At 43.5% G+C, this 26023-nt stretch overlaps 1 long non-coding RNA gene across 1 annotated transcript; it reads left to right on the top strand.

The window, feature by feature from the left end:
- The first annotated feature begins 827 nt into the window (after positions 1-827).
- Positions 828-22317, top strand: LOC109490291. Its single transcript, XR_002143597.1, has 3 exons — positions 828-852; positions 20574-20713; positions 22271-22317. It is a non-coding gene; the product is annotated as an uncharacterized LOC109490291 (long non-coding RNA).
- Positions 22318-26023: the final 3706 nt, after the last annotated feature.

Below are 26023 nucleotides of genomic sequence, written 5' to 3'. Positions count from 1 at the left end.
GTCCGGAGCCGACGACCAGGAAAAAATTCTTGAAGCGTCTTTGGTGCAAAATGGTGGTTTATTAAAGCACAGGGACAGGACCCATGGGCAGAAAGAGCCGCTGCCCCGGGTGGTGAGGGGTGACTGATTCTATGCTATGGAGTTGGGGGAGGTAAGGAAAAGGAGGTTGAGAAAGTACTTTGATATGTTAAAGAAGACTCACAGGATACCAGAGGCCTGGCCATCGTCAAGTTAAGGTTGTTTTTCCCTCTAGCAAGTCATTAACATTAAGATGGTTGGGGGTTCCTGGAAGAATGTCACACAGTCCCACCCAAGAGTGGGGGGGTGGGGGGAGGTTGTGGGGTGTCAGCTTATGCTTTGTCTTCAGCCAGCATTCTGCTCCCTCATCACTGTTGGTGTGGACGCTACCTAAGAGTGAACCTAGTAGCTCTGGTAGCTCTGGTCATTTGGGCTCTTGTCTATAAATATGTGTTCTCCTTTTTTTGAATCACAATTATATTGAATTAAATTCTCATTTGTAGAACATTTATGGAAAATAGCTTTTAAACCAACTTTAAATTTTTTAATGAGGAAGAGATGCTGGTTTGCAAAATAATGTTCATCGACTTAAAAAAATTATTTGTAACATGGCTTTAAGCAAGCTAAGAGTATAATTATCGCATAATTTAAAAATCGATTATAGCACAAATATTTAGATAGTGACAGACCATTTAGGGAGATTGAGCTAATGTACTTCAGATATTCGATTACCATGATGCAATGCGAGAATCAGAATTTCTTATTTAATTACAGGCTTTAGTTGTGAATTCCAGACACCATGACTTTGGAAAGCATCTTACAATCCTGTTGCAGGTAAGATTCGCATCCACAGGTGTTTCAGTGATATTTCTTGAGATTTACTCTACCTTTTAGAATCCTTGTGCCTTCATTCGGAAGAAAGGATGAATAGTTACCTGGAGAAAATACAAGGACTTGGCAAATGACAGTCACTAGCAAAAGTGGTTACGGTATGCTTTCATTCCTATTTAAACACTGAACATTGTTTCCTTCTTCCTCGTAATGTAAACATACACCAAATTTTCGTTTTGAACGGGCAATGTCGTACCACTCTGGTAATAAATTTTCCTTAATAACAAAACAAAACACACAAAAAATGCTTTTTCCCCCCTTTCATTCAGATCAAATCAATTTCATACATATTAATAAAAAAATACCTTTGATATATATATCACAGAGTAGTAATTCAACTGAGAATCTTTGGAGGTCCTAATTAATGAAAATATTAAAGCATTCATTCTGTTCTATTCCATTTATGGCAAGCTGGGTTCTTTTGCAGCTCTCTGGGAGCATTTGAGAAGCTCATAGTGCTGCAGGAACCCCCTGGGTTTTTCTGAGCAGGTGGAAGTGGTCCCCTGGGGTCATTTCCTGGGTATTGCAACATTCCAGGGACTAGAACAAGCATTCATATGTATATATCTCCTTTTTATGCACAACGTCCTAATAACCCAAGCAGAAGAGTTACTTTTCGGCACCTTTGTTACATGTGCATTGTGAGAGTGGTGTAATTCTTCAGTAGAAGTGCTACACAACATAGTCCCAGGGTAATAATCCAAAATCAAGTCATTATTTACTATGTATATGTTAGCCTTGTCATGCTTCTAATACAACCCTCTCTTAATAATCTGACAAAAAGTTTCACTGTATTTCCTTGATCAGATCAGATCTATAACTATGCAAGTCTTAGAATAATGATATTATCACCTAAAACAAAGAAACAATGCTTCTTTAGTGGAACTGTTTCTGTGTTTTATTGGTGGTTTAGAAATAGCAATTTTCAGGACGCCTCGATGGCTCAGTTGGTTAAGCGTCTGCCTTTGGCTCTGGTCATGATCCCAAGGTCCTGGGATCAAGTCCTGCATTGGGCTCCCTGCTCAGTGGGGAGTTGGCTTCTCCCTCTGCCTTCAGCTCTCCCTGCTTGTGCTCTCCCTCTCTCTCTCTGACAAATAAATAAAAAATAACCTTTAGAAAATAGCAGTTTTCTTCAGCAGTGGCAGTGATCAGATAGCATATTAATTAAAAAAAAAAAGTTTTACTTTGGGGCGCCTGGGTGGTGCAGTCGTTAAGCATCTGCCTTCGGCTCAGGGCGTGATCCCGGCGTTATGGGATCGAGCCCCACATCAGGCTCCTCTGCTATGAGCCTGCTTCTTCCTCTCCCACTCCCCTGCTTGTGTTCCCTCTCTCGCTGGCTGTCTCTCTCTGGTAAAAAAATAAAAAAATCTTAAAAAAAAAAAAGTTTTACTTTGCTAACTTGTGAGGACAAGTTGAGAAGAAATCCTTCGCAGCAGACATTGGCTGTTATAGGCATCCTGCCAGCTCTACTTTGGAAGCTCAAATAGGAACACGGTTTCCCCCCAGAAGAAACTTCCATGGAGAGATTTTAGGATTGAAGTGAGTGAATAACTTAGAAATCGTCAGGAAGATTACTTACTTACAATCTCCTCCTTCTGCAATCTACAGCTGAGCGTGTCTCAGGGAGTCATGAGTCAGAGGTGATCCAGTGGAAGCGACAGGCAACGCCCAAGACCTCAGGGTATAGCCACTCTCAGTGGGTATTCCTGGCTGGGATTTTGGCAAGCATTTTGTCATTAATGCTGAGAAAAACTTTACAGTGTGAGGACATAGACTTCCTCTCAGATTGAAGATTAGAAGACCAAGGATTGAAACCATAGGTTTCCTATAGAAAATCTTCAGTCTTCTATTGAAAATTGAAAATTAGAAAACTGTTTAAAGAAACAGCTCTTTTTAGGTCTTCACAGTTCTGGTGCTGATCACAAAGCCCCGTGCTGCTCCCGTTCCGCTGTCGTGCACCTGCAGCTGGGATGAACAATGATGTAGGAAACCGCCCCAGCCATTGCACTGACACATGTTTCTTCCTATGACTTGGGGTCCTAATTATCCCTGTATTTAGGGCATTCTGTAGTTTTTCGGAGTTTCCACTTGGGTTCATCTTACGTTTGAGGGATTCATTTGAGTCGGGCACCACATGGGCCACACTTATAAGGTACAGGATATCATGTCATAAAAAAAAAAAATCCATAGTCAATAGGAAACTGGAAACTAACACAGATTCTTCATTGAGTAAGGGTCAGGAGTCTTCAGCTCTTTCACGTATGATTTGTGATCGGATATTGATATTGACAGTGTGGAACTTCGCAGAGCCCTGAGATCTAGGAAAACCACAGGCATTAGGAAACCCTTGTCCCTTTGTGCTCCGGAATGGGCTCACTGCAAAGATACCTCCCTCCACTAATGGCCTAGATAGGACTCACTTGCAGATGCCACCTTGTTTACCTGTGACAGCCAGACACCCCTCCAAGATCCCATTCTTTGTTTCGTAAATAATTGGCTGAACCCCTCATCCCCACTGATCAGTCAGAACAAAATACTCACTAATCAAACTTGGTGACGCCCTTCTCCTTCCTCCAGGCTCTGAACAACCTCCTCGGAGAGTGTGCTGGCCTCAGCATCAAGGACCCTCTGACCTGCTGCCTGATCACTCCACCCCTTACCCTGTTTCCCCACTCCTGTTTCTTTCTGCCTTGTTCTCTCCTCCCCATATAAGAAAAAAAAATTTTTTTTTTTTTTGTTTGTTCTTACCCCTGGAGGAGTTGTTTTCAGATCTTCTGGCCAGGGGTTCTGCCTGTTTGGATAGCCCCCTTGCATCACTGCAATACCTTCTTTCCTCTTCATGCAATGATCCTTTTGAGTAGAAATTCTCTGTATTAAGTTCTGATTTGTTTTCTATCTGATAATAGCAAGGTCAGGTTTACAAAGACAGTTCCTTCAATAAGAGACCAGCTCGAGATCTACCTTCTGACTACCTGCAAGAATGGTCCTAGTTTTGTCTTAAGTATAAGGGTGAGCATGACATGTGAACATGCAGTCTAGGCTTTTCTATGGCCTTCAGGTCCTGCTTATTTGATAGAGAACCCTTAGAATGTACGGCGGCTTCAAAGACATTTTATTTTGCACTTCCTCATGTAGAAATCTAACACTTTGATAGACTAACCAATGGATTTCTCCTCCCCTGTTCTCCGGGTGCCTTCTAAATTCTCTCCTGTTCGGGCTACACCTTGGCGTCTATTCCTTCAAAGCGGGAGTTGTCTTAGCAGAAATGCAAAGAGAAAGAAGTGTAGGTGCGTGTGTTTTGAGCTTTAATAAAGTTGGGAAAATGCCTGATACCATAGGAATGAGTGTTTCTCATCCCAGAGCACGTAAGGAGTTTTGGAATGAGAGAGAGAGAAGGAGCAGTATTGTTGACAAGAAGTTTTTTTAAACACGCGGACTGTGGCCTCACTTGCGAGTGGCCGAGGGTGCTGCGGATACCTTCCCTGCGCAAAGAAGAGGAAACGTTCGTGTAGGAGTCACAGCAGAACTTCCCACAACACTCCACATCATTCGACAAAAATATGTACCACGCTTGTGGTGCGGCAGGCACTAGTCTAGGCTCGGGCACAGGGCAACGAACAATGACATAAAAAAGAAAATCCTGTTCTCATAAAGCTTGCAGCTTTGTGTGGAACCCCCACACCGGTCACAAATAAGCAAAACTGGAGAGTGTTGGAAGTCAGAGGTTATGGAGCAAAATAAAGCAAAGGGGTAGGGAATGTGGAGGGGTGGGCTACCATCTTCACTAGGGAGGTGAACAGGGAGTCGTGTGTTGACACTGTTCTATCCCAGCAGACACAGAAGAGGTGAGACACCAGGAAGATAATTTGCCCAGTGTAGAAACACAGGCAGAGCTCGCTGCTCTGAGACCCTGGGCAGAGCCTGGTAAGGCTTTGGTGAGATGCTGAGAATATTATCATTAAAAAAAGGCCCAGGGAAATGCTCAAGTGGCGTTTACACCAGTCCTTGTGTGTGCATTCTAGTTCTATTCTCACTAAATTTTCTTTTGACATATGGGAGAGGAAGTGGACACCTTGTGTAACTTAGTTGATTAAGTCTCAAGCAATCGTACAATAAGGTTGTTCAGTAATCTTCGGGAGTCTTCACCCAGCCATTGACAGTTAGCTCGTTCTGTAAATTTGGATGAGTTCATTTTTCTAGGACTCAGTTTACTCATCTGTATGCAAGACGGTTAGTCTAGGTAGGACATAGGCTGTAATCCGCGAGCACGTCTCTTTCAGGAGAGTAAATAGTGGAAGACAATCTGATATGGGGCTAAGTTCTCAGAGCCCCAACTCCTTGCATCCGAGAGGAGACGTCCGTGTTTTTGCCAGCCTGCCTTTCTTCATCATCAGGCATGTATCTCCTCACACTAGATATCGAGACATAAAATGTGACAGGATAAATCATCCCTGTGTATTTTCTCTTCCATTCCCTCATGAGTTGTATTTCCTTTTCCCATCAGAATCAATTTTCTACATTTCAAAAAAGGAGAGTCTTTTGACAAAAATGTGAATTATTTATAGGCAGCTGAGAGAAGGGGGTTTTGCCCTCACTTTGCTGGAGATACATTCACAAACCATGAATGACAGACGCCATAGTGGCAACCGTTTTCTTGACATGGTCTTTATTTTTGTTTTTCCTCTTGGGCACATGAGAACCAGCACAGATGATGTGCTTCTGATTTTTTTTTTTTTTTTTACCTTATTTGAAAAATCAAGGTCTGTTTTCCTTTCCATTACAACATCTTTTTTTCACCCCCTCTCTTTCTCTCTCTCTCATATTAGGGTTGGGTTGTGAAAGACTTACTGTGGACTTAAGAAATACCTTTTTAAAATAAAAGGAAATGTTGCAAAATTGAAAAAGGGGTGTAATTTCACACACACACAAAAAAACCCTGGAGGAATTTTTGGAATATTATGAGTAATTTTATTATTTGCATCCTGTTAACCCAATCAAATCATAAAGTTAAATTAGCTTAATTTACTAAACTGTGCATTTTTTGGACTGAACTTTTAAGGGCAGGAAAGGGGCAACTAGTAATTACCCTCCTCATGGGCTAATAAAACAGGCTTCAGTGAATCTGAATAAGCCAATTCTGAGGTAGTCTAACTCAACTGCCCTGTAGAAACCTTTCCCACACTTAATCCATTGTTATAATTCATCTCCCCACACGTAGTCCATGCTTTAAACCACAGTGAACGTCAAATACAGTATTTTTCATTGTGCGGGTCCTTTAAAGTTCTTTAGGACCTATCTTTTCACTAAGAAAATAATAAAGTATGAGGGTCGTGGTAATGATCTAACCCAACTTGTCCATATTCTCATGGACTGAGACTCACCTGTTGTGCGCTTAGGGAACTGTAACATGGTTCTGTCCTTGCCTGACTCTTTTAAATAATGTGATAAAAGGCGGTGATTACAATAGGAAGAAAAATATCTCATATTCTAGTTTCTAGTCTATTCTTCAGAAAAGACTTTATTTCTGGGTTTTTACTTTTTAACTATGGGAGGCACTAAATCTAGTGCAGTGACTGACCCCCTGGTGATGGGTGACATATGGTCATGCCAGTTTTCTGTCACTGTGAGGCAACCCATGGATAGAGTGACCAAAATGGCACCTGATTGATGAACTTCAAGGCCTAATTTAGTATTCTAGAAAGTCTCTTTATATTTGATTCATGTGATAGGCGAGACCCTTAGTGAGAATGGAGAGTAATGTGCAAAAAATGACAGGTCCATTGTTAGAAGTTTCCCGTGAAAATTTTGAAGTATAAAATGCCTGAAGGTGGAAGGAATATCTATGGGAATTCAAGGTTCTCGAGGAAACGCACGGACTCTTCTTGTGAACACAGTCAGCCAGATACCCTAACAAGACAATTTTGTGCTTCCTGAATTTTAAATAGCATTAATTACTTTGATTTTATTATAGTATAATATTCATAGATGATGTGAGTCAGAATTATTTCAAAGCTTTCACATACTCCTAACTTAACAAAACACCTTCATATATTCTTAACAATACAAGACAGACAAAAACAAATAAAACCCACAAAAGCAGTGCCCCCCCCCGCCCATCTCTGCTTTTGTGGTTGTTATTTGCTTTTGTTTGTTTTGTTTTGGTAAGTTAGGAATATGTGAAAGTCAATAAAGCTATCAAATTTGTCTTGTGAACATTTAGCAGCTAAGCCATTAAACAGTCCCCAGGATGTGAAGGAGTGAGAAGGGACTTGTATAAGTCCTTGGTTGTTTAATGTTCAATGTAATGCCCTAAAATCTCCATAGCAGTTAAATCTCCAATGTGGGATTTTCCTACATAAATTGAACATTTACCAAATGTATCGTTTTAGAGTTGAGCTGACCTGACATTACATATGGAGAATCTGACCAACTTCCGGTCCACTTCCTAGCCTCTGATTCTTTTTTTTTTTTTTAAGATTTTTAAAATTTATTTATTTGTCAGAGCGTGAGAAAGAGAGAGAGCACAAGCGGGGGGAAGAGCAGGCAGAAAGAGAAGCAGGCTCCCCACTGAGCAAGGAGCCAGACCCAGGTCTGGATCCCAGGACCCCAGGATCATGACCTGAGCCGAAGGCAGACACTTAACAGACTGAGCCACCCAGGTGTCCCTTATCCTCTGATTCTTGAGTCTTTCTGTGCTCCTGAGCAATGTTTTACACCCACACCCCCACCCCCATGGTGCTGGGTTCACTAATGAGAACACTGAAAAAGCCAAGAGACCTTTCTTTCTGTTTTGAGATTGCCAATTTTTTAAACTTTTCCCAAACAAATACAGATAACTGCTGTGACAGGATACCTCAGAAATTCTGTTTGCAGACATTCAGATGTCCGCAGGGGTTCTGCCTGTAATGGCTCCAACTAGATACTCAAGCCGTGTGGATTCACTGGATTCTTCAAAGCTTGGCCACTAGTTTAGAAGCTGACAAAGCATTCAATCATTTTAACTAAAAAGAGTTCATTCCTATTGTATTACATCATGAGTCTGTGGGCGCATAATCTCAAAATGTATCTTTTATAATTGTGTTTGACTGTAAGAGAAATTAAAAATTTCTGCCTCTGTGACTCTTTTGCCCCTCCCTCCTTCCCTCCCTCCCTTCCTCCCTCCCTCCTTCCCTGCTTCCTTCCTTCCTTCCTTCCTTCCTTCCTTCCTTCCTTCCTTCCTTCCTTCCCTCCTTCCCTCCTTCTCTCTCTTTTTCCTTTTCCTTCTCCTTCTGGGATTCCCACCAGGAGTATGTTGGTCCTCTTAATGTTGTCTCATAGGTCCTGTGGGCTTTATTTGCCTTTCTTTAATCTTTCCTCCTTTCTGTTTCTCAGAATAGATAACTTCCACGATCCTCTCTTTGAGTTCATTGATTCCTTCATCTTTCTGCTCAAATTTGCTGTTGAATCCTCCCACTGAATTTTTCATCAGTCATGCTGTTCAGTTCCAGAATTTCGTTTTAGCTCCTTGTTAAGCTTTCTATCTTCTTGTTCATCTTGCTGTTTCGTTCATCCACCATTTTCCTGACTTTCTCTATGTTTCTTTGAGTTCTTTGAGCACCATTAAGACAGTTATTTTAAGTCTTTTTCTAGTAGAGCCACCATCAGTCTTTTTCAGGGACAGTTACTGTTGCTTTATTTTTTTCCTTTGAATAGGTTATACTTTCCAACATATGTGCATGCCTTGTGATTTTTTTGTTGTGGCTGAAAACTGAACATTTGAATAAAATAATGTGAAAACTCTAGAAACCGGATTCTCTACCTTCCCCACAGTTTGCTGGCTGTGTTTTGTGGTTTATTTTTAGAGCGCTGTAGTCTGTCTCTGTGCTGACGATCAGCCTGAGGTGTAAATTTAAGGCCTCCTCAAGTCTTTTCTGAGCCGACACCTTCCCTTGGGCATGTGCAGTGACTTTGTAAATTTTCCTGTATATGCAGTTGTTTTTGGATGTCCTAATCTTCAATGTCTGTCTCTCTTAAAGGGGGAAAGAGAGGAGGACAAAAAAGGGGTGGGAAAGGCACCCTCCCTTTAAGTCCCATGGAAGTCACTTCAGCCAGAGGGGGAAGAGTTTGCAGCAATGTGGGGAGGTGCAACAACAGTGGCCACCTGTCTCTTTGTCTCACCCCTGTGATCAGAAACATCACGCAGCCATGAGAGCACAGATCCTCGATATTCGGAGGACAAGGTCCTTTTTGCCTTCCCAGGCTCCTGCAGACTGTGTGCAAACTGCTTTAGGAACAAGTGCACAGCTATTGCCACGACGTGGAGTGGTGGAGGATTGGTACCTGCTGAACTAAGCTTCATTTCATAGTAATTAATAGCGCATTCTCTCAGTATATTTTCTCACAGACTGTGTTCTGTCTGAATACATTGCAGCACAACTTTAAAACAAAACATTACTGCCCATACATGGTAATGCAAATCTTAACTGGGAAGAAATCACTGTTTATTAGGACCAAAATATTTTAAGAATTTGATGTTGATTTCACACCTCAAAGAGATGAGATGAACACAAACAAGTAAAAGATGCTTCTGGTTTGTACATTTGTGCTGACCTGTGCAGCCTGTTGGCGTCTCTCCTCTTTCTGCTCTTCTGTCCACAAGATGCTGGGTGGACCATGGTAGGCATGGCAAATGTCATGTGGTGACAGAGTCTCTTCCCCAGGGCACCCACACTCAGCATCCTTTGCTAATGTGGCAGGCCTGGGGCAGTGTGCACAGATCTCTCAGAGCTGCGAGCAGTAGCTGGGTCCAAACTGCCAGAGGGCCCAGCTTTTGGACATGAGAGGTAAGGGTCACAGACCTCCCCACTCACAGCCTCGGCAATTCCCTCCATCAGGCAACCTTGCATTCAAGGTCAAGAGATGCATTTCCAGGAAGAAAGGCCAAGGTCATTTACACAAAGTTTAGTTCAAATCCCTGACCACCCTCTCTGTCTCTTCCCAGCCTTGATTGGAAAGCAGAGCAGTAAAGGCCTCTTTCCTGATAGTTCATGAATTCTCAGTGTTCATCCCACATTGTGGACAAGTGACATGTACTTTTTTTAATCAAAGGAGATTTTGCTAATAACATTATGCTTTTATTTTCTGAAAATGACACTTTGTGTGATTCTTTTCTTGTACTGCTCCCAATCAGAAGAGAGCAGGTAGAGTGGGTTGGGTCTAACACAGTTCTTCCTGGAGCTGAGAGTGGGAGCCAGGAATACGTTCTTACTCTTTCCAAAATCAACAAAATAAACATTTTTGTTTCCTCCCTTTAGATGATCTCAATATGTTGTTTATTTCCCAGCCCCGCCTAGTTCCCCTTTGGCTTAGACCTTAAGTATTTATTGAAATAACTATGAAATCTTACTTTTTTTTTTTTTAAGATTTTACTTATTTGATAGAGAGAGAGACAGCATGAGCTGGGGGAGCAGCAGGCAGAGGGAGAGAGGGAAACAGGCTCCCTGATGAGCCCCAATGCAGGGTTCCATCCCAGGTCCCTGGGATCGTGACCTGAGCCAAAGGCAAACGCTTAACTGGCTGAGCCACTCAGGTGCCCCTTATTATGAAATATTTTGGTCGGTCTCACAGATTTAATAATTATCCAGGATGTCAATCTTTATAGATGAAGATAATCCCTGTGAAACAGCTTCCATGACCCTGTCCCGTTTCAGAAGCTCTACTGCCTTGGGGTGTCTCCTGGGTCAAGTGCAGACCCCTCTGTCTGAGTTCCAGAACCTCCCATGGTCAGTGCAGAGACGTGCTGGGACTGTCCGGGGGCCTGAGGCTTGAAAAAGACACAGAAACCTTGTTAAGAGCAACTAAAAGAAGTTCTTAAATCAGAAATGAGATGACTATAGAATTAAAGTTGTAGAATCAGCAACGAAGAAAGAAAAACCAAAAGAATAAAAATGCCACTAAGTCCAGTATGAATACCCTTCCTGTCCTGAGTTTTCTTTTCTTTTTTCTTCTTTTTTTAAGATTTTATTTATTCATTTGACAGAGATAGAGACAGCCAGACAGAGAGGGAACACAAGCAGGGGGAGTGGGAGAGGAAGAAGCAGGCTCCCAGCGGAGGAGCCTAACGTGGGGCTCGATCCCATAACGCCGGGATCACGCCCTGAGCCGAAGGCAGACGCTTAACGACTGAGCCACCCAGGTGCCCCTGTCCTGAGTTTTCTAAGTTTGACAACTGAAGCCAAAAATTACTGCCTTGTCTAATGTGGCTTTCGGTGTATGTAGATAAAATATTTAAGACAAATTAGAAAGTGGAAAAAATAATTTTTCTCCACTTCACATGGCAAAATGTAGACACCAATGTAATAAGTTATACATGCAAAATGTAATCCCAAAGCAACAACTAAACTATCTATACGAAGTGTTGCATTCAAAAACAGGATAGCTAAGACAAAATAGATTTTTAAAAAAAAAATGTTACCTTCTCTTACCTAAGGTGGAGTCTGTGTGTTCTTGAAGATAGAAATCAGCCAGACCAAAAACTATGGCGCTCGTTGGCTCAGGTGACCATGCCCAGACTTCCCAAGTGGTCAGTTGCACCCAAACAAGCTTGGGTCTACTGGGCTCCACTGGAGCTGTACGTGCTTTCCTTCGAGTAGAATGAGAAACACTACTTTCACAATACGAGTTTTAATCCACATGAATATTTTGCTAGTATGAGTTCTGAATTACTAAGAGCATATATAAATTAATGCCTGTGTGAATCACCTTCAATTTATAATGGAAGATTTTTGTTTTGTTTTGTTTTACATATGTATTTACCTCATGGTAGAGTTGACATCCATACTTTCCATATGATCCTTTGAATAAATACCTTCCTGTGGAGTAGCTCGATAGCCCTCAACTTACTGCAAATCAGAATCACTGAATTCTGTGAAATGTAACTACTGGGGCAAAGTGGGTCAAGGATTCATGGAACTTCTCTGTACTGTCTTTGTAACTTTCTATGCAGCTACATTTTTTTTTTAAAGATGACTAAAACTAAGAACTAAGAAATAGGGATGTAAGATGTTACCACTGGGGGCAACTGGGTGGATACACAGATGAGAAGTCGGTAGTGTTTTTCAAGCAGCATATGAATCTATAATTATTTCAAAAGAAAAATGATTAAATAAAAAACTAGAATTACCTAAAAAGAGGTTTAAAATGCTGAAGCCCAGACCCCTGCCTGTAGATTCTGTTTTACTGGACTAATGTGCTACCCAGAGCTGAGAACCAGGAGCAGAACTAATGGTATCAATATGTTAGAACATTGACAACTGCAGATTTCAAGTAGTCCGTGTTCCTTCCAAATGAACCTGATAAATATTCCTTCAATATTTTGGCAATAAGTATTGATAATTTTCATGTCGCATAATTGTATTTCAAAAGTCTGTCATTAAAGTTTTTAAAAGAAATTTATTAAAATGTGTACACTTTTATTTGCATATTAATGGCATTTAACCACTCCATGATGGTGCCAAATAATGCTTTTAAAATAATTTAAGCCTGCCTTCTTATTAACTTGAAATGTGTGCACAGTCTTAGAGATAAGTGTATGTTGTATTTCATTCCGAAGATAGGAGTGGAATTCCAATCATAATGTTCTTTTATCATCTTTAATTTATGATATAAGCAATTAAAATTGTTTTGCTTCTTTTTGCATATGCATTTGTATCAGCATAGATTTGACATTCATCTTTCCTCTTACTTTTAATGTAATCCCTGAACAGAAGGATCCTCTTAGGAAAATCACATATAACTACTGTAATTTAAGACCGAAGGAACCCAGAAGTAAACTGTTTTCATAACACCACTTACCTTCAGAATTTGACATTTTGTTGTTTTTTAATTTATGATACAGGAAATGCTTGGTTTATATAGAAAATAATTCTTACCTGACTTATTAAACAATGATGTCTGTACAGTTTCTATTTGGGTCAACGTCTATAATTTACGTTCTTTGTGTTTTTCCTTTCTCTTTGTTTGCTAGCGTGATAGCAGTTATAATATTTACCTTGCTCTATATCACTGTCATAGCTATCAGGATTTATCAATATGTCAATTTGTACAGAAATCATCAAAAAAACGAAGATAGTGCCAAGACCAGCATGAAAAGCAAGCTCAACGTGCAAAACACAGCCAAAAAACGTCGGGAAGAATATGTCTTCTGATTGTCAGCTTTGGTTTGCTTATTGCTGTGACAATGTGAATTTCTTGCTTAGCCAGGGGTTCTAGTGGATGAAAACCCTGCTCTTGTCCTCTCGATAAGGCAGTGGGATCTCCAGGGCCGTGGGCTTGCTCATGCCCGGCTTCCGAGAGGGTGCTGCCGGAGGCTCTGTCGGAACTCCTCCAAGATGTGTTTGTTCCACGTGACTGAGGTGTGCTCATTCATCACTGTTTGTCAGTTACTGGCTGTTCCAACCTGATCTCCTAAACCAGAATACAATTTTCATAATAGTCTAGCTTTTAAATAAGACCAAGGTTTTGAGTTATGGCCCTAGTCTCTTTGTTTTAGAGGACTCTAGGGCTTTGCTTTGTGTGGAAACCCATGTCGTGGCCTCTAATCTAATTCTCTATTGGCATTTGCAAAACAAGACCAGGACATATCTTAAAAGGGGCAGCTATGTAGAAAGGAGATGTGGGGAAACAAAAAGGGACTACAGGTGGTAACTTCTAGGAGGGAAATAAAGCAAAATTGCTATTGAAAGATTTCTTTTTTTCCTTAAAAAGCCGGAAACCACATAAGCTTGTTCTTGACCTAGCTGTGACTCGGTCTTGAATTGACAGGAAAGTGTGTGATGTCTATATTCATTGAGGACAATGGCATGGACTTGAAATGTAACCCGCCTCACCCATCAAGAGCAAAAGTCGAAAAACAGACATCTCAATGAATTTATATAATTTGGCTGGATTTGGTTTTTGTTTGAGATTTGAACAGGTTCTAAGCACCCATGATTGAAAGGTATTTGTGGGACTGTATCCGCCACGTTTTCACTCAGCAGCCACATTCTCTCCCCAGGTTTCCAGTGAGGCTTCACTACAGGTAGAAGCAGGACCACACAGCAGTTCGCTTTCACTTCGAATTCAAACAAAATTCATCTGACATTTGTGTATGTACTTTTAATTCACCGTCAGAGAAACATTCACCACAAGTTGAATATATTATAAGATGGAATATGTGTCGGTTTCTCTAATGTCCCGGAAGCTAACCACAGGAAATAATAATACCAATCTAAAAAATTTCCTCAACACAAAATTATGCTATGGTAGAATATAACTGTATTTGAAGCGAAAGGTTCACGTCCAAGCTCCAAAGTATACTTTCCAACTCTCAATATTTTGAACTTGAATTGATATTGCTTCTAATTTTTCCCCCAGTAGATTATCCACAGACAATCTACACTATGATCTCTGAATAGTGGATGTTATTAAGTTTTAGAACTGAAGGGAGATAAAATATGAGTATACATGCATAGAGTATAAAATACACTCGCAGAGATGTACACGATAGTTATTATAAAAAGAAATGGTTGATTTTGGGCAGAGGGACCAAAACAATTCAGTGGAAAATGGATAGTTTTTTCAATAAATCTTGCTGGCAAAATTGGATATCATCATGCAAGAAAAATGAATGTTGACCCTTGCTATAGAACACTTAAAAATTAACACTGGGGCGCCTGGGTGGCACAGCGGTTAAGCGTCTGCTTTCGGCTCAGGGCGTGATCCTGGCGTTCTGGGATCGAGCCCCACATCAGGCTCCTCTGCTATGAGCCTGCTTCTTCCTCTCCCACTCCCCCTGCTTGTGTCCCTCTCTCGCTGGCTGTCTCTATCTCTGTCAAATAAATAAATAAAACCTTTAAAAAAAAATTAACCCTGAATGGATAATAGACTTATGTGTAAGAACTAAAAGTGTATAGCTTCTGCGAGAAAACCTAGGAAAGAATCGTGTTGAGCTTGGGTGGGGCAGAGAGCAAATAGATACATGAGCAAAAATGCAATCCATAAAAGAAAAAAGTGACAAATAGGAATTCATCAAATTTAAAATGTTTGTGTGTCGAACATATAGCAAATCATATGTGTGTGCAGAGACTTGCTCACAAATGTTCGTAGCAGCATTACTGATAATACCCAAATACTGGAAACAACCCGATGGCCATCACCAGCAGGTGAGCAGATAAACAAAACATGGCTGTGTATTAGTATCCCTGGCCTCTACCCACCAGATTCCAGTACCAACTTCCTGCTCCTGACCCACAATGGTGGCAACAAAAAAAATGTCTCTCGACATTGTCAAATGTCCCCTGTGGGACAAAATTGCCCCTGTTTAATAACACACATAAAAGCCCTGTTCCAGTAGACTTGCAGTATCCTTTAGATTAGGCAGACATAGCTCAGAAAAAAATAAATAAAAATACATTTTAAAAAAATGCAATATTTTATGATCAAGTGGAATAAAAATATAGGTACACATGCTCAGAATTGAGGAAGGCAACTTCTAAATTAATTTTTCAACAGATTTTCTTAAAAAGATGCCTCCTTTAATGAGGTTTTGGACTGTCCTTGATAGGCGCCCCCAAAGATTCGATTTTATCACTTTTGCTTTAGGGAAGGCATTGCTCATATTTTTTTCAGAACCAATATACTTATTTGCAGTAGGTCTGTGAGTATTTGTTGTATGGTCTGAAGCAATTTAATCTTTTTAGATTTTGGCATATCTCTAAACATGTCCATACAGTGTTTTATTTTTGTGCACTCATTAGTTATACAATGTTGCTTAGGCTTGCAATTCCTTGTGATGTTATGTACCTGAAGTTATTACGAGCTGCCCATAGAAATCAATATTGTTGTTTCCTATGAATGTGATTAAATTAGAACAAGACCTGGGGGCAGAATGTGATATAGGATTTTTCTACACACTTGATTTCAAAACTCCATTGAGGAGATACGGCCTTTTTAATCGATCCTCTTGCCCTCTGTGAAGGACACGACATAAACATTTTCTGGAGGGCACTCAAAATAGGACTCCCAGCCTGAGGAGGCCAGTGTGAGGGTCTCCTGGGCCTGTGGTCCCTAAATAGAAAAATATCTTTTAAAATAAGGAAAAAAGTAATAAACATGGCAAGAGATAAGTACCTGCTTCAGAATTAGCCACTGTCCCTTTTAAAGGATAAAATAGATTCGTTATTGAAAAAATTACTCTGTGGCCTTTTAATTTCTCATCTGAAGACTTCTTGATTTAAATATATATATTTATATTTGTATACACATATATATATTTTCATCTATATCTTACGTGGCTTAAATTATGCCTTCTGTCATTATACAAAAACAAACATACAAAGAAACAGAAAACACAAAAACCCAACACCACTACAACGTTTGCAGAAAGCCTTCTGAGAACCAGGCAGGGAGACGTGTTGCCCATGTGCCAAGCACGGAGAAAATTGACATGGATGGGAAAGGTGATCGTCTCTCTGCAGTGTCGGCAGGAACACAAGGTCAGTCCTTCAGGGTGAAGCCAAATAGTGTGGCTGAGCACCTCTTAGGAAATTGAAAAATATTACCGGGGACAACAGAATCACAGCTGCTATTTGAATGATTAGTTTAAAATTTCTTCTTTTTGAAGGTTTTATTTATTTTTATTTTAAAGAGAAAGAGACAGTGGGTGTGAGCATTGAGGGGCAGAGGGAGAGGGAGAGAATCTTAAGCAGGCTCCACGCTGAGTGTGGAGCCCAACATGGGGCTCGATCTCATGAATCTGAGATGGTGACCCTGAGGTCATGACCTGAGCTGAAACCAGGAGCCGGTGGCTTAACCAACGCACCCCTAGTTTAAAAATTCTTAAATCTACTCCTCAACCCCATTTTGTTCTGAAATCTGAACTCCACGTCTACGTAAAGTGTGCATCAATAGACCTGCCTGTTTAGAGCTACACAAAAATACCACGGTGGCAATCAAAATTCTCCTAGAGATTTGCAGAAGATTGGGGTTAAGAATTTTAGGAACCAATTTCTACCTCCATCATAAGACATGCCAATATGATTTCTATGTGTGCCACGCACAACTCTCGTTGCTAGAAGTGGTTTTCCTCCAATATCAATGTCACCGTTATTCCGTGGTGAAGAGTGAAGGTTTGAAATATACTAGACGATTCAAGAAGGGTATGTCTTCAAGATCCATCTGCATAGAAAAATGCGTGAGTGATACTGGATCCAGAGGCCTGTTGGTAGATGAGAAAAGTACACACGACTTTGCTTTGGAGACTGGGAAATGATTGTGCAGAGTAACTTACGAGCAGAATCGTTCATTTTATAATTTGTATTGATTGTTGGGAGGCCCGGAGTCAAGTTCTCATCCACCATGATTAGATCTGTGGGGGGTTTTATGCCATGAGATTCTGTGCACTGAACACTTCTGGCCTCCCCTTCCTGTGAGATCGGCAGGAGAGGAGCGTGTGGAAGTGATGCTGATACGTGCACACGTGTGAGGTGCGAATCTGTTCTCCTTTGACGGCTTCCGTTTTTTCAGTGGTGGGAGCAGGGTGTTTGGTGCGGGCGGATGCGCTGGGGGCTGAGGAAGGAGGAGACGATGTGGGATATTTGTGTGGGGAAGTGGGAGGCTCAATGGACCAGAGGAGCATGGGGTCGATTGCCAGGCAGGCTTGCTCACTCCAAGTGGTCATGGATGACATGAGACCCATCACAGGGGTTGTGCGGTTTTCTCCGGCCACGTTTGGTTTCCTGGATGTAGGCACGGTAAAGGTGAAGTGTTAGGTTCAATGGCTACGGGGGCTGTGGTGTCCGCCAGCAGAGGCGAAGAAGCAAGAGGGGAGCGTGGGGTTTGAAGGAGTGTATCCTGTGGAGTTGCTAGGATTGGTAGGCCCCCTCTAGGGAAGGCGAGGGGAGAGGACATCTCGTGTGTAGGGGAGATGGTTGGCTGAGGTCCTCAATGGAGCTGAGGTCCAGGGGGGCCCAAAGCCATGTTGACAATGAAGAAAATTAGAGAGAATGACTTGGAAAAACAAAAGTATTGGTCAGAGGGTGGGACACAGGAAGTTGAGATGACAGAGCAATTCCAGCTCTAGATCTCAGTGGGGCTTTCTCAGCCTTTCCTGTGGATATGATCCACCAGGGGTCTCAGATCTGAGTCAGTAGGTCTGTGGTGAAGTCTGAGATGTTGAATTTTTAATAAGCTCTCGGGTGATGCTGATGCTGGTGATCTGGGACCCCACTTTCAGTGGGGACCGGCTCTGGCTGTGGGAGCGTGAGGCTGGGCTGTGGAGATGGGCTGCTGGAGAACCCAAGAGAATCCAACAAAGGTTGGAAGAGCACCCATGTGCATCAGAATTCCCAAATTAAGCCGTGAGCCTCTGTGGAACAGAGTGTCCGTGGACTCAGAGCTGAGGTTCAGAAACGTGGGGCAGTGGCCGAGGTGAATATGACAGCAGGGAGGGACAGCACGTGAATTAGTCCAGTGATGTGAGATTCAAGGCTGGGAGTTGTAGGGAAGTGGGTGGGAACATGGTCTGAAAACAGCCACAGAGGTCCGGCGGGTATGACTCCGCCCCGAGGTGCAGGATGCTGGGGCTCTGGAAGAAAGGATCACTCTTGAGGGTGTCCTGGGGGAGTCACTATGACAAGAAGGTGAAGGGAGAGAAGAACGAGGTTTTGCTGATGGATTCCAGGGGGTTTAGGGTTTCATGAGGGACAAGACAAGGGGACAGAATCACAGAGAAAAGTACAGAATGTGAGGGAGTGGCTGGGGGTCTGCGGCTTCTCATGGTGGGTGACTGACAAGGGGAGGGCTGAGATGTGTTCTGGGTTCGAGGGGACAGGTGGTGGTCTGTGAGTGTGGGAGATCGGGTTGGAGAGCAGGGGCGGTGAGGTGGAGCCTGTCAGTGGGGCTGGGAAGGGCTGGGGGAAGGGACTTACTTCAAGAGCAGGGACACTCTCTTGAGCCCTTGCCACCTGGATTTACCCTCTGTTGTGTTTTTTTTCTCTTTTCCTAATTATTTGAACCTACTTTTTAAGGATGTGCCTTTGTAAAGCAGTTCACACTATTTGGGGAATAAGCCAGGGGACGAATAACAAGAATTAGCAGAATTAAGTTCTCCCCGTCCCTTTCTTTTTTTTTTTTCTGTTAAGATTTTATTTATTTATTTGACAGAGAGAGACAGCCAGCAAGAGAGGGAACATAGGTAGGAGGAGTGGGAGAGGAAGAAGCAGGCTCATAGCAGGGGAGCCTGATGTGGGGCTCGATCCCACAATGCCGGGATCACGCCCTGAGCCGAAGGCAGACGCTTAACGACTGCGCCACCCAGGCGCCCCAGTCCCTTTCAACAAGGAATATTGTTGAGCACTGAGAGGCCCCGGCCTTCCCGGCCTTCCCGACTGAATTCACTATGCGTGGGTCAAGGGGCTGAGCCACCGCGTCTCAGCGGCCTCGTAGCTCGAGCTATCATAGGCGCGACTTATATCTGAAATTAGGGATTTCAAATCAAAATGAAGAAAGCATAAGACATTTTGAAAACGCTTTGGCGAGACGCATTTATGGTACAAAACGTCTGAATATAATTGCCCTTGCGGTCACTGCATCACTGAAAATTAGGCCATCGCCCCTCGCCGGGATGCCACAGGTAAGTGTCCTCACAGCTGCCTGACCGAAGGAGGAGCGGAGCTGGGTCTCCGTGAGGAAAGGCCGGAGTCCAGAAGCGGCTGAGCTGGGTCTGCCCTTTGAGAGCAGTCGAGGGCCTGGCTGGGCTTGAGCAAGGCCTGGCTCAGTGCGGGGGCTTCGGGGCTGCATAAAGGACGCCGAGGTGCGTTGCAGAACAGCGGATGGCTCACAGGCCCGGCCTGGCTCAGTGCTCTCATGGGATGCCCTATTCCATCTTTTTCTACTGCTTGGGGTGAGCGTGTCACGTGCTCCAGCAAAGATCACCAGGAACCAAACGCACCTATGGTTGCAGGAGCGGGGTGCATTACTCACTGGGGGACCAGGAACCGTGGGGCCCCTCAGTAAGGGGGTGAGCTACTGTGGGATTCGGGCTTTGGCTGGGTCATTCGGTAAAGAGCTAATGAAGCAGGGACTCACTCTAGAGTGAGTGCTGTCAGAAAGAGGGACAGTTCTGGGATGGGGCAGCTCAGCACATCCTATCTGCAGAGAGAGCAGACTGCTGTCAGGGTCAGGAAGGAATTGGAGAGAAGCCAGGAGACGGGACGTTTGCTGTTCTGTGGTTGGTATGGTGACTGTTTCTACCTGTGTTTAGACAAACAACGAGCTGTCCTTGTTTTGTCTCACTTTATGATCGTCTCCGAGTGACCTTGTCTGACCTTGTCTGAGATGATGTCCCACAGGAGAACCCCGTGGCCGCCTGTGGTTGCCGCACTGAGCAACCTTCCTTCCAAGTTCCTTCCAAGTTCCCAGGTGTCGGAGCTGTTTTTCCTTTTCAGATGCCGGTGACCAGACCCAGGAGAGATGCTCTGTCCAGCCTGGGCTGTCTCCACACTGTTCAGTTCGGAGAGAAGCCCAGAGTGGTCTGAAAATTCTGTCTGAACCCGGCCTTCCAGGTGCTTAGGAAGGTGTGTTTGTCTAAATGGGAGATGAGATTCGATTGGTTCAGATTATGACTTCCCAATGTTTCCGGTTTTTAGCACGGGAGGCTGCATTTGGCTCTCTTGCCTGCGGCCACACGGATGAAGGAGACGGGGCCCAGGGTGACAAATCACAGCTGACGAAACTGAGCTTCGCAGAGGTCAGGGTCCTGGTGCGGAGCGCCAGCCCTGGCGTCCAGGTGAGCCTCGATACACGGCCCAGTCCCCCACCCACCAGCTTTACCCCCACTCTGGAGAGAGCTCTGAGGGAGGGGTTCATGCCTTGGGACTAGATGCAGCCGTGAAAACACCCCGGGGGCTCCTCCGTTGGCAGCAGGCCTGCCCCCCCCACTCCCCCCAACACCCCAGGCACATCACACAGCAGGTCAGCAAGGGCCCAGGTGGAGGTAGGAGCAGGGGCCCAAATCCCTCAAGGACAGGGGGGGAGGGCCCACGCACAGTGAGCCTGGGGGCACAGTGAGCCTGGCGGGGGAGCCGGAAGCCAAGGCCTCGTCTAAGGATTCTGGAAAACAGGTTCAACCTTAGAGGGTCTTCTCGTATTTCAAGAGGCGCTGAAACCCATTATTGAACAAATGCAGATTCTGCTTATTTCTAGGTGTTGGTAGTTAAGGGGCTTTAAAAATATTAATATATATGTGGTGTTGACCAAGTACGACATGTCTATGGCCTGGATTTGGCCAGTGGCCCCATTTGGCAACTTGAAGAATGAAGACCCAGTTTAGAGGGTTTGGGGAGCAGAGTGAGGCCCCAGCCACACCCTAATGGAGGAGGACTGAAGGGAGGCAGCATCCGAGCACGGCTGTGGACACCAGACAGCAGCAGAACTACCCTGCCCCCCCCCAGCAGCTCTTCCACAGCCCAGTGGGGGTGGGCTGGAGGTGGACTCAGCCCAGAGATGGGGCAGGAGACAGGGAACGCTGCAGGGGGAGAAGGGGCGGGAGATGGGCAGCACTCTGGTGTTTGCAGGCTCCATGGGAGGCCGAGGTCTCCTGAAGAGCTGGCCGTCCCAGCCCCTGCTGGGACTGAGCGAAGCTGCTTTGGTCTGAGTTTGTGGAGCTGGGCTACGTGTGTCTGACCACATTAGCATCCCTGTTTAAGTCATTTCAGGAGAAAGTCCCCGAAATTCTTTTAATTACTCTCCTAGGAAAAGATCCAATTTACTTGTGGGTAGGAGGGCCAGTTGGCAATTTTTTAGTGCTCTTTGCAAGGTGCTTTGGAAATCCCTTACTTTGTAAGTTTTGGTGGAAGGCCCAGCCTGCTTTGGGCTCCGCCCCCATGATGCCTGACTGTCCCTTTCCTGCTGGCCCAGGGGCATGGGCCCCAGGCTTGGTCCGTGCCAGAGCTGGTGACCAGGAGCAGGAGGGTAACACACGGCAGGACAGCGACACATGGGTTCTGGGCAGCTGTGTGGGTGGCAGTGCTGTCCTCGTGGGGCAAGCTGTTTGCACCGGAGGCCCCCTTCCTCGCCCTCCCCGCAGCGGGAGACTGGCCCTCGTGGCCTCCCGTGACAATTCCTCTCATTAATTCAACTCCTGTTCCTTAAAACGATCATCCTGGACAAAAAAAATTATTTGAAATTATTTTCAACTCCCTTCCTTATTAAGTTGCTATCTTGAAGATCAGAGTCCAAATTTACATGGAAGTGGTGAGGCTAATTAACTTGGAATCTGTACTTGGATTTGTAACTTATTTGTTCTTATCTCTGTGTTGTTATTGGATTCCTTCTGCTCCTACAGGATTCTGGTTCAGCATCTTCCGTGGGGAGCTCTATGCCTCCGACAAGATAGGTGCTCCAAGTTTGATGCTATCTGCTTATCTACAGCACTTGGCTCTTCCAAGAAAAAAACTTCTTGCTGCTCCCGCCACTCCCACGCCTTCCTCCTTGGGCTGCACCCTCTGTGTCCCTTCTGGGCACCCAGCCTCTCTCCTCTCCAGCCGTCCAAACCTGCCCAGGTTTTAGGGCTCAGCCCCAGTCCCATTTCCTCAATAAATGCCTTGTGCTACAGTCGCCAGCAACATTGATCACCCCCTTCTCTGTCATGTTTATTATATTCGTAGCTCACACGATGTAAAAGGAATATTAAATAGTAAAGCCTCTGGATGGCTGTTTCTGGGGAAACACTTGATAGTGTTGTCTGTAGAATTGTAGGTTCAATTTCAGCAGTAAGAATTGCTTCCTACAAACAGAGGCATGAAAGAAGGCACTTCTCCTTCTGCAGAGTTTCGAGGGTTCGGATGGTGGTCGGAAGGAAGCAGCACCATAAAGACTGGACAGCAAAAACTGCAGGCCAGGCGGGAGCGCTGCTCGTCTGATGGGAAGGACTGAGCACGCAAAGAAATGGACAGATGATATCACAACTGAGATAGTCAGGCTTTAGGTACTAGGTCCTAAAGTCTGTATTTTGAACAAAAGTGTAACACAGCCGGTGCTTTCTGGGATTATAATACTTGCCATAAAGCAGAGATACCTGTCTGACAGAGGGTGGCAGGCCGGCTCCTTGATGATGGCGATGGGAAGGAAACCATCCTGGATTAGCAGCTAAGGCCTCCAGAGAGGAGTAGGGAACAGACAAAGGGCATCTGGTCCATTCGTATGATGGACTAATACATGATTCTCAAGTGACTATTACAGATTCACATTTATCAGCATTGGTAGATCTTTTTTTTTTTTAAAGATTTTATTTATTTATTTGACAGAGATAGAGACAGCCAGCGAGAGAGGGAACACAAGCAGGGGGAGTGGGAGAGGAAGAAGCAGGCTCATAGCGGAGGAGCCTGATGTGGGGGCTCGATCCCATAACGCCGGGATCACGCCCTGAGCCGAAGGCAGACGCTTAACCGCTGTGCCACCCAGGCACCCCTATCAGCATTGGTAGATCTTGAAAAGATAATGTTGGGGGAATAAAGTTGGTTGCATAATATCGCACCCAGTATGATTTCATCTGAAACCTATGACAGATTTACAAACCAATACTGTACATGGATACGTATCCATATAGAAACGTATAAGACCATGGACTAGGGGATTATATACTACATTCCCATCTCCCAAATAAAGGGGTATAAGGAGAATTTCAACTTTATCAGGAAGATTTTATGTCTATAATTTAAAAAATGGAAGCAAATATTACAAAATAACATTCTTTTCCTTCTGGGTAAAAAGTACATTATATTAATCTCTGCACTTTTATGAATACTAATTTTTTTCATATAATGATTCTTAGAATCCCATTTCATTTCTCAAAGTGATTTTTTTTTTTAAGTAATTAGACGTGAGCCTCTTGAGTTTTCACCACAGAGCCCTAGCCCACAGAGCTCTGATCTTGAGACAAATGGAAATCAAGACTTTATAGTGAAGTGGGATGGAAAGGCAGACCCCATCTGGATGAGGACCCCTGGGACAGGGATTAATGAGCACATTTACCCCGTGTCACCGTAAGCTTCTGAGGACATTTGCAATCCACCAGTAACCACTGCGAGGAATTACTTAAAGGAAATTTCTTGGAGGTCGGAGATCTCAATCTCTGGTGAGGGGATAGAATTAAAAAAGTAAAAAACACTAAATATGCATTAAGTAAATAATAAATAGTTTAAAATTAGGGTGTTAAAAAATTGTAAATTACGAGATTTCCCTTGTGAATGAGGCACTACATTTTCCCCTTCTCCCATGGGCATCAGTGCAGAACCTAAAAAATAAAATAAACTCTTCTTATCTTATGTTGAGTAGATTGTTTCCCTGTGATCCCAATAACAGTGTGGGATGGGTTTTGGCTCTCCCAGTGTGCTGGGACCTGAAATGGAAGACCTAAGGGGACGGTTGTTCCAAGGAGTCAGAGTGAGGAAGGTAAGTGTGCACCATGAGGCCTCCCGGTGTCCATTTTCATGGTGATCATGGTGGGAAAGGGCAGAAACTGTGCTGAAGATTGCTGACTTCATGCCTCGGGAGATCAAATTGGGTGTGATACTTGGAGCTAAGACAGTCTCTATCTCCAGTTCTTCCCTGCCATCTACTCCTCAGATATCTGTTCTCTCTTCCCTTTTCACAGAAACTGCTCTACCCAAGATGACTAATGACCTCCCTGAAGCTTAATTCAAGGGATAGATTTAAGTTATTATATGACTTCCAGGCAGCATTGAATAGCACTGACCTTTACCTTCTAGAATCCTCTCTGCCTTTAAGCTTCCATGATTCCATGTCCCATTGGTGTGGAATCCCATTGGTGACCTCTATGGTCCCATATATTCCGATGTTTCCTAAGTGTTTGTCCCAAGGCTGGGTCTTCTGCCTGAGTTGCAAAGCCCTGCAGACCAGGGACTGGGCAAGTCCAGGGAGCTCACAAGGGGAGTGAGCTGTGGCCCCACCACCTCCTGAGGCATTGCATGAGCTTTGGACTGGCAGCCAAGGAGGAAGCTGGTGTCCAGTGATCTCAGATACTCTGAATGCATGGAAGCGATCAGACAGGAGAAACCCCTGCCATCTCTCTGCACATGGTGGCTGGGAGGGCCACCAGCTCCCGAATTCCATTGGAAGTGAAACAGCCCAATCAGGCCTCAAAACACAAAACACAATTCGGTAAGATGCTCTTCATAAGAATCACATGTAGAATGGACAGAGTAACATTGAAATTAAAGGGACAAAGATGAAGATGTACTATTTAATAGAAAGTGAAAAAGTACAGGGCACCATGTTTACGTTTGCTGAAAGAACATGGTCTGCAGGACTGAGACCTAGAAAAACTAAAGTCATAATCAACAAAGATGTGTCAAAACATTATGAACTAAACAATGGAGCAGACACGGAGTGCAAATACTTCCTGATGTGCAAAGAGAGCTTGAGAAAAATAAAAATAATGATAACATGAGAAGTTTACACTACTTTTTCAGAAATGCACGAATTAAATAGGAGAAAAAAATAAGCATCCATATTGAGGACTCAAATCGTTTAATCAACAAGTCATATTACATGAAGATGTAATAGGCAGTACCCTTTCAATAGAGAATGCACATTCTTCGTGTGTTCATAGAGAACTTATAAAAATTCATAATTTATCTTGATACAAAATATCTTATTAAAATGGCAAAGCAGAAATTCCACTGAAGAGATTGGAAAATAAATAAATTGGAATAAAAGGAGATAAGAGGAGGATATAAGTACATGTAAAAGCTGAAAATAGAACAAAAATAGAATAATAATCACCGAAATATGGATATCTGAAACTATCTAGCAAGTAAATAAGACTGACTTGGTTAGAGACTAAAACATGATAAGAGGAAAATATTTTTAAAAATAAGTATAAGAAATGCGATGGAAAGGAAAGAATTAAGAATATTTCGTGGCAATAAAATACAATTTTTAGAGAAATGTAATGGCCTGGTGATATATGAACGTGTATAGTACACATTACCCAGAGGAAGAGATTTGAGTAGGTGAATACAGTTAGAATACATTGTAACGATAATTAGGCATCTGCTAGGCTCAGTTGCCTGTT

The sequence above is a fragment of the Ailuropoda melanoleuca genome, chromosome 17 (genome assembly GCF_002007445.2).
Source record: "Ailuropoda melanoleuca isolate Jingjing chromosome 17, ASM200744v2, whole genome shotgun sequence".
NCBI classification, from domain to species: Eukaryota; Metazoa; Chordata; class Mammalia; order Carnivora; family Ursidae; genus Ailuropoda; species Ailuropoda melanoleuca.
Note: the sequence above shows the minus strand (reverse complement) of the source record. Positions and strands in the feature narration are given on the sequence as shown.